This window comes from Piliocolobus tephrosceles, chromosome 1, assembly GCF_002776525.5.
Source record: "Piliocolobus tephrosceles isolate RC106 chromosome 1, ASM277652v3, whole genome shotgun sequence".
In the NCBI taxonomy this organism is placed as follows: Eukaryota; Metazoa; Chordata; class Mammalia; order Primates; family Cercopithecidae; genus Piliocolobus; species Piliocolobus tephrosceles.
The window spans coordinates 195,044,564-195,052,415 of record NC_045434.1 but is presented as its reverse complement, the minus strand read 5'-3'; the positions used below and the strand labels follow the sequence as shown (position 1 = coordinate 195,052,415).

Sequence of the window (7,852 nt, the reverse complement as noted above, 5' to 3'; positions counted from 1 at the left end):
CTCTCTTTTTTTTTTTTTTTTTTTTTTGAGACGGAGGAGTCTCGCTCTGTCGCCCAGGCTGGAGTGCAGTGGCGCGATCTCGGCTCACTGCAAGCTCCGCCTCCCGGTTTTACGCCATTCTCCTGCCTCAGCCTCCCGAGTAGCTGGGACTACAGGCGCCCGCCATCTCGCCCGGCTAGTTTTTTGTATTTTATAGTAGAGACGGGGTTTCACCGTGTAGACCAGGATGGTCTCGATCTCCTGACCTCGTGATCCGCCCGTCTCGGCCTCCCAAAGTGCTGGGATTACAGGCTTGAGCCACCGCGCCCGGCTCTTTTTTTTTTTTTTAAAGAGAGATAGGGCCTCATCTCGCTTTGTGGCCCAAGTAGGAGTGCAATGGCATGATCATAGCTCACTGCCACCTCAAATTCCTGGGCTCAAGTGATCCTCTCATCTCAGCCTCCCGAGTAGCTGGGGCTACAGGTGTGCACCACCATGCCTGGCTAGTTTTAAAAAAATTTTTTGCAGTAACAGGGTCTCACCATCTTGCCCAGGCTGGTCTCGAAATCCTGGGCTCAAGCAATCCTCCAGCCTCAGCCTCCCAAAGTGCTGGGACTGCAGGTGTGAGCCACTGCGCCTGCCAAACCTGTTTCTTGAAATCCCAGGCTCCTACTGAGAAGGAGTGTTTTTGCACATCTATGTACACACATGCATATACATGCACATATACTATAGTGGAAGGAACCTGGCCTTTGGGAGTCAGACAGTCCTTGGCTCAACCTTCATAACTGTGTGACTTTGGGCAAGTCAGTTAACTTTTCTGGCTCTCAGTTTTCTCATCTAAAAATGAGAAAAGTGAGATCTTATGAATGGGGAGGAACATCTGGGGAAACTACAATGCAAAGAGCTTATTGACAATGTAGGTGAGAGAGGTGCTGTTCAGAGCGATGGTGGATGTGAATTTCCACAAGGGTGTATATGCAGCTGGCATTTACCCATCTCCATCAGTAACTGGTTATGTCTCTTGTTTTCTTTAACCACCATGGCCCTCCTTACCACCCCCCTGCTTCCTGCCCATTTGTCTGCCTCCTCGAGGTCTGTACTGGAGCCCAGAGGGGGTCTGGGAACCAGGCCTCACGGACTGCTTACAGGTTCTGGTTGCCTGGGAGTTTGTATGTGTGTGATCGAGATTCTGCCTTTGCAAATGCATATGTGTCAAGGCTCAGCTGTCTGGGTAAATATACCTGCATGTGGGTTCCTGGGTCTATTTAGCCTGTCTGTGTGCTTCTCTGTATTTCTGTATGTTTGTGTGGGCACATGAGGGCTTAAGCACGTCTGTGTGCGGGATCACGCGTTTGCTCGGTTGTGGCTGGTGTGGTCAGCTGTGTGTATGTGTGATGCCAGGTTGAGTGTGTGCCTGGATTTGGTGTCTTCAGTCATACATGTGGGTATGTGCACTTTTCACGTTTCTTCTATTCAGTTTTTTTGTGTGTATGTGTGTGTGTGAGTCTAGCTAAGCCTGTTTGCATGCGTGTGAGGACACAGGGGTGCATGTGTGCCTGTGTGTAGCCAGGTGAGCCCAGCTGTGGCTGGGTGTGAGCATGCCTGGGTGTGCACACGCTCTGCCTGGCTCTCTGCATCTCGCTGTGTCAGGAGCCAAACCGGCTCCTGCCTGTCTCAGAGCTCTCTGGATGTGTGTTTGGCAGGGGGTGGGGGCGTGCGGCTGATCCTCTGCTGTCCCTGCAGGTTTCCAATCTCGAGGCCTGTGACTGCAGGCACTGGTGTCACTGTGGATCAGTGTTCCCTCCCTCCCACCTCTGCCTTTCTCTGTGTTTTCAGGGTCATGGTGTGGTAGTGTGACTGGCCACGGTGTCCCTGTGGGTCTCCTTCACCATGGGTCAGTATGTGCTTGTGTGTGTGTCCATGCATGTGTGGATTTGTGTGACCTTATTGTGTCTGTGCACCACTGCGTGTCTCTGTGTATGTCACTGGGTCCTTGTGCTATGTCATTGTATGTGTGTGCCAGTATGGCCGTGTGTCAGCATCAACATGTGTGAGCAGGTCTGTGTGCCATGGTGTGTCAGCACAATGGTGCCCCAGTGTTTGTGTGGTACCTTTGTGAAGGGCTCAGTGTGTGAGTGCGTGTGAGCATGCATGTGAGACACCCTTTGTGAGACAGTGTGTGTGTGTGTCTGTGTCACTGTGTTTGTGTGTGCCTGCTTCCCTCCTCCCTCCCTCTCCCTCCCTTCCTCTCTCTCTCTCTCTCTGTAGGAGCCAGACAACTCCCCAAGCCTGGATTAGGGACAATTTATCCACAGGCAGAGAAGGAGAATTCCAACCTGCCAGAGCCTCCCTCCTCTGATCTGTCCCCCCTTTCCCTGTGGTTGGGTGGGCACAGAAACACAGCCCGGCAGCTCCCAAGCCCTTGGGGAGCCCCCACCTTTGCAGCTCCCCAGAGGCCCAGGAGGAAGGAAAAGATGGAAATCTGGGTGGCCCCAGAGCCCTCCAGTGGGGGTTAGACTGGCTGCCCCCCATCCAGGCCCCCACAGCTCAGCTCATCTTGGCCCTGTTCTCCTACATATGGTGGTGGTGGGTGGGGGGAGTCTGCATGGGGTCTGCCTGGCCCTGGGGGTTGGGGAGACTTCAGGAGCAAAGCTGCCCTCAGCCCCTCTACAACCTGATACTCCCCAGCAGATAAACGTCAGGCCCCCACCCAGTGTAAATGAACTTCCAACAGTGCCCACACAGGCTGGGGGAGCCGCTGGGAGGCAGAGGACAGTGTGCTGCGGAGAACGCAGCAAGGAGGGGTGCAGGGGCTGGGCTGGGACTAAGGCTCCCTTCACGGTGCTCCAGGCGCAAGGCAGAATCACATGTTTCCCATTAGCTGCTCTGGCCTCCTTGTTCAGGGGGTGTTGGCTGGGGGAGATTTGTTCTGGTTGCAGACACCAGCCGAGACCACACAAGAGAGAGAGAGGAAAAGACAGAAGAGAGAGAGCGTGCCAGAGGGAGAAAGGAAAAGACAGAGAGGAAGAGGGAGAAAGATACACAGGGAGACACAGAGACATGGCGAGAGAAGCAGAGACAGAGAGACAGAGAAAGCCAGAAACTGCGCGATGGGCAAGCACAAACACAAAAGCAGAGATGGACTGGTGATGAGGGGCTCACGGAAGAAGGGAGATGGAGAGGAAGGTAGAGAGAGCTGGGTGAGACCTTGTCCGAGGCTGAGGGGAGGGGGGAGCTCAGGCCCACAGTGAGTCTGAGGCCAGTAAGGACCAAGGAAGAGCCCCAGAGGGAAGAGAGGCATGGGGGAAGTGAGCCAGGCAGAGATGGAAAGGCAGGGGAGAGCAGGGACCAGGGATTTCTGCAGGAGCCTGAGAGAGAGGCGGCGAGGCACAGGCAGGGTGGGCCGGGCAGAAGGGCTGAGGGGAGGCCTATGTGGGCAGCAGACAGGCCGGAGCTGGGATGTGTGGGCAGGGGGAGTGGACGCGCCCGAGCTGGCCGGGCGGGGGCGGCCGGCATGCCGAGCCTCCCGCCTCCTGACCCTCGAGCCTGGGAGAGATAACAGGCCCGAATAGTGCTGACTTGCGGTTCAGAAATCCAATATCCTCCCCGGTGCACTGATCGACTACCTGAGCTCCCGACCCGCGCAGAGCTGCCCCGATTAATCCTGCGGCCCCACAGCCTTAATTAGTTTAACAGTTTCAGGGGCAGGAGAGGCAGGAAATAGGGTCCCCAGGCCCTCAGGGACACAGCTCCCCCTTCCCCATGCAAACCCGGCCTGGTGCCCCACCTCACACACACCTGTCCTGGCCCCAAAGGCCCTTCTCCACACCATCTGAAGAATGCTGGGTCCCTCCGCCTGGGAAACAGTCCCATGGGCTGGCATATGCGTGAGAGGGTAGATCATGTGGGACTGAGCACCCTCCAACCCGCACTTGTCCCTCTGCTCAGGGCCCCAAGCATTTCCTCTGGCCAGCCCTTTGGGGCTCTGTGGTCTGCATGGGAAGGCCCCACCAGCTGCCAGCCCCATATCACCAGGCAACATGTCGTCTCTTTAGAGTGAGACACGAGCTCCCAAGTTACTGACAACTTCCCAACAGCATGAGAGAATCACACATGCCACTCCCCACAACAGCCTGCGACGGGCACATGGTGACATCTCACACACACAACAGCCAGAGACAGGCGCACAAGTCGGTGACAACTCTCCTAAAGGGATGAACTAAGCACATAACCTGTCTCAACCTTTTCCCCCAAAGCATGAGATGGGCGCACCTGACACACCTTCAACAGCACGGGGCAGGCATCTGTCACCCCGCACAATGGCATAAGTGACATGCAACCAGGCACCCCCACACCCACTAATAGGATGTGAATGCACAGAGAACCTGTTGCACAGCTGACCAAGACACACACAGGCACACACACACAAAACCTGTCACAGCTGACCAAGACACACACACACACACAAACATGCACACACACAGAGAGAACCTGTCACACAGTTGACCAAGACACACACACACACACACACACACACGTGGGACAAGTCCCATCTTCCAGGTGTAAGGAAGGCATGGAGCTCTCCACCCACCATACAGCATGAGGCAGGGACACAACCTCGCCCCTGCCTGGGAATCCTCCCTGAAGACTGTGGGACGGGTACGCAACATGTCACCTCCCCGGCTGCCTCGGACAGGTGACAGCCCACCTCACCCCTCCCCTATCACTGTCACCAGCCTGGGTGGTGCTGTCCCTCTGCCTGCAGAGGCGTCACAGCTCACAGGGCATGAATGTCACCCCAGCACTGCCAGAGCCGGGCACGGCCACACACTGCCCCAGTGACAAACACCACTGGCCCCAGAGAAGGTGAAGGCACACAGGGCTCTGGTGTGACCTTGGTCTCTGGACACCAGGAGGGGAGGTGCTGTGGCTTCCCGCCCAGTGGCGGGTGCTGGGGGAGAGGAGTGCTGGGGAGGAAGCTGCTGGTCACACGGACTCCCTGGAAATGCCACCTCTCCCAGCCCCCACTCCATTCCATTCACCTCCCCCGGCCCCTACTCCACTCCATTTCTCATTCACTGTACTTGTGTATCTAGGAAGGGGGCCGAATGAGTGGTGGAGGGAGGGCTGTCCTGAGGCCTGAGGAGCTGTTACTATGAGACTGCTTAGAGATCAGTGGGGAGTAGGGCAGTTAGGGGTTGCTATCACCATGTGCTCAGTGGGGAGGGGGTGGGATAATGGCTTGAGACCCCCACAGCTTCCAGGGAAGCCCTTCTTCCTTACAAAGGCCCCCTCTCCAAACTTCAGGCCATAGAGCTGGGGACAAGGAGGCCAAAGTCCAGGGACATGACTCACCCAGGGAACAGGCCCAGCCTGCTGGCCATAGTGGTGAGGGAGGCCAAGAGCCAAGAGGCCCGGGTTCCAGTCTGAGCTCCTCCAGGGCCAAGCTGGGTGACCTTGGAGCAGCAGCTCAGTCTCTTTGGCTCTGGGGAGGGGGGAAGGGGCCGCAGTGAGAGAAGTGCCAGGGTCAGAGAAAAGAAGCTGAAGCTGGAGACCAGCAGACAGCAAAGTTCAGGCCACAGAGGGCTCCAGCCCCCGCTCCCCTGCTTCTTCACAAGGAACCTCAGCTTCCTCATCCGTGAAATAGGGACAACAGTGCCAGCCTCATGAGACAAGATAGCATAAAGTGGGCCACTCCTTAAGAAATGGGAAGCTTCTGATTGAAGAGAGGGAGAAATAGACTAAGAGACTTGCCCAAGCCACAGAGCAAATTAGGATCAGCTGAGTTCAGCCTCTATCTCCTGGCTCCCCACCTGGAACTGTTTCCTTAAGATTGCTTGGAGGTCAAGTGTGGAGGGGGACAGGGGAGATGCTGGTGTGTTGTTGGATGCAGTGCTTCCCTGCCGCCCAGTGAAGACCAATGAATCTGACAGGAGTCCACCATACCCTGCCTTTACCCTAAACCCCACTTGGTCCAAAGCTTGGACAAGAGGAGTGGCTCTAAGTGGAGGGAGGCACCCCACCTCCCACCCCACCATGACCAGCAGCAGCACCTGGTGCTCGGAAGGACCAGAGGATCTGAGATGTCAGTGTCTAGGGCCCCTCGTTTTACAGGAGCCCAGAGAGGGAAAGGCCTAGCCTGATGTCACACAGCATGACAGCAGAAGAGCCTACAGTCCTGGCCGGGAACAGCCTCAGAGCAGAGTCCCTCTAGCCCCTGGGGGTGGCTGGAGCTGGGGGGCCCTGGGGGACTAAGCAAAGCGTGGCGACAGATGGCCTGCCGAGGCAGCGGCGATCTGGGCGGCTGGCAGGCATGCTCGCTCCCGCGCAGGGAAGCGGCTAATTTTAGCTGAGGCCTCGATGCCAGCTTTGTTCCCCCCCCCCCCCCGCCGAGGGGGCCCAGCATGCCTTGCGTGCAACCTGCCTCCCCAGGCACCCCTACTCCCCCGCCTAGCCCCTTGGTGAGTAGTGCCCAGACCCCAGGATCCTAGAACGGTCTGCCTTACCAGGCCTCACCACACCCAGAGGTGAGGCCTGGCTTCCCCACCCCAGGGCCTGTTTGCCCACGATGCCAAGCTCATTCCACGAAGAGGGGCGAGAGAGGAAGGACAGAGGCCACTGCCCAGACTGGGAGGGCGGGCCAGACAGCAGGGGCTGCCAGTCTTGAGGGGAGGCGAGGCACTGTCCTCCACCCAGCCCTTAAGGAGACAGGACCCTGATTTCACCCATGCCCTGGACAAACATTCTGTCTGGTGTCCTCCAGCGCTGGTGAGCAAGGGGCGGGAGTCACTCTAGTCTTTCCTTGTTCCTCGTAACTTTGACTTTGTTCCAGGAACTCAAGGCACTTTAAAGAAGTCAGACATGAAGCAAGGATAGTAGCCCTCTACCATCTGGGGAAACTGAGGCATAGTCTGAAATTGCCATCATTTTAGCAAGGGAAGGAACAAATTCCAGGAATCAGTGAGGCCTGCCCTCTAGAGAGCTTCTTGGGCCAGTTTAGCTCCTGGGACTCTCTTCTGTTCCTAACCTGGGCTAGTGGAAGGTAGACTAGACGGATGGAGCCCATCCCCTAAAACCCTGGAAAGGCAGACTCACACTCTTGTTTCCTGGTGCCACACTCTCTGCAGGTTCTTTAACCTTGCACCCTCCATTTCAGGTTCAACCACACAAGCCCAGTGGGGCTTCCAGGACATCTGGCCCCTACTAAAAAGAGGGACCCTTTGGGGTGACTCTGGAGCCCCGCCCCCCAACACCAGCTCCCCAACCTTCACAGGCCTGTGAAGGAAACAACCTGGTAGGAAATAGAGTAAGGAGAACTGAAAGGCCCAGCTCTGAAAGAAAGATATGTATTTAGAAGGAGAAAGTCAGAAGAAAGAGAGGAGGCAGGAGAAATCAAGGCAGAGACTCAGATCCAGGAAGACAGACAGAAAGACGAAGGACACTGAGGCAAAAGAAACAGGGCAGAAAGAGGCTGAAGGAGAAAACGATCTGGAGGGAGGGGGTGAGAGCCAGAGAGGGAGAGAGAGGGCGAGCATGCCAGAAGAAGGAAAACAGCAAGAAAGAGACTCAGGAAGAGAGGGAGACAAGGAGGAAGAAAAAGACAAAGAGAGAGACAGGCAGGATGATGCAGAGACAAAGACACATGCACAGGGGGGAAGAGATGGAGAAGGAACCTGAGGAGTCTGCACAGACGGGCGGAGGCACAGAGCACCAGCGACCCAGGAGCCAGAGACAGACAGAGGGACTGACACACCCAGAGCCCCACAGCGACAGTCAGAGACACACTCAGATGGGGCGGGAAGAGGGGGTGACACTCAGTGTTAGAGTGTAGGGGGAACAGCAGGAGTAGGCAGAGGTGAGGGGGGGGGGG

General features: G+C 56.6%; 1 protein-coding gene across 9 annotated transcripts in view; it reads right to left on the bottom strand.

The window, feature by feature from the left end:
• Positions 1–7,852, bottom strand: part of AHDC1 (AT-hook DNA binding motif containing 1) — a 70,929-nt gene that overhangs the window by 25,098 nt on the left and 37,979 nt on the right. The gene's annotated exons all lie outside the window — the stretch shown is intronic.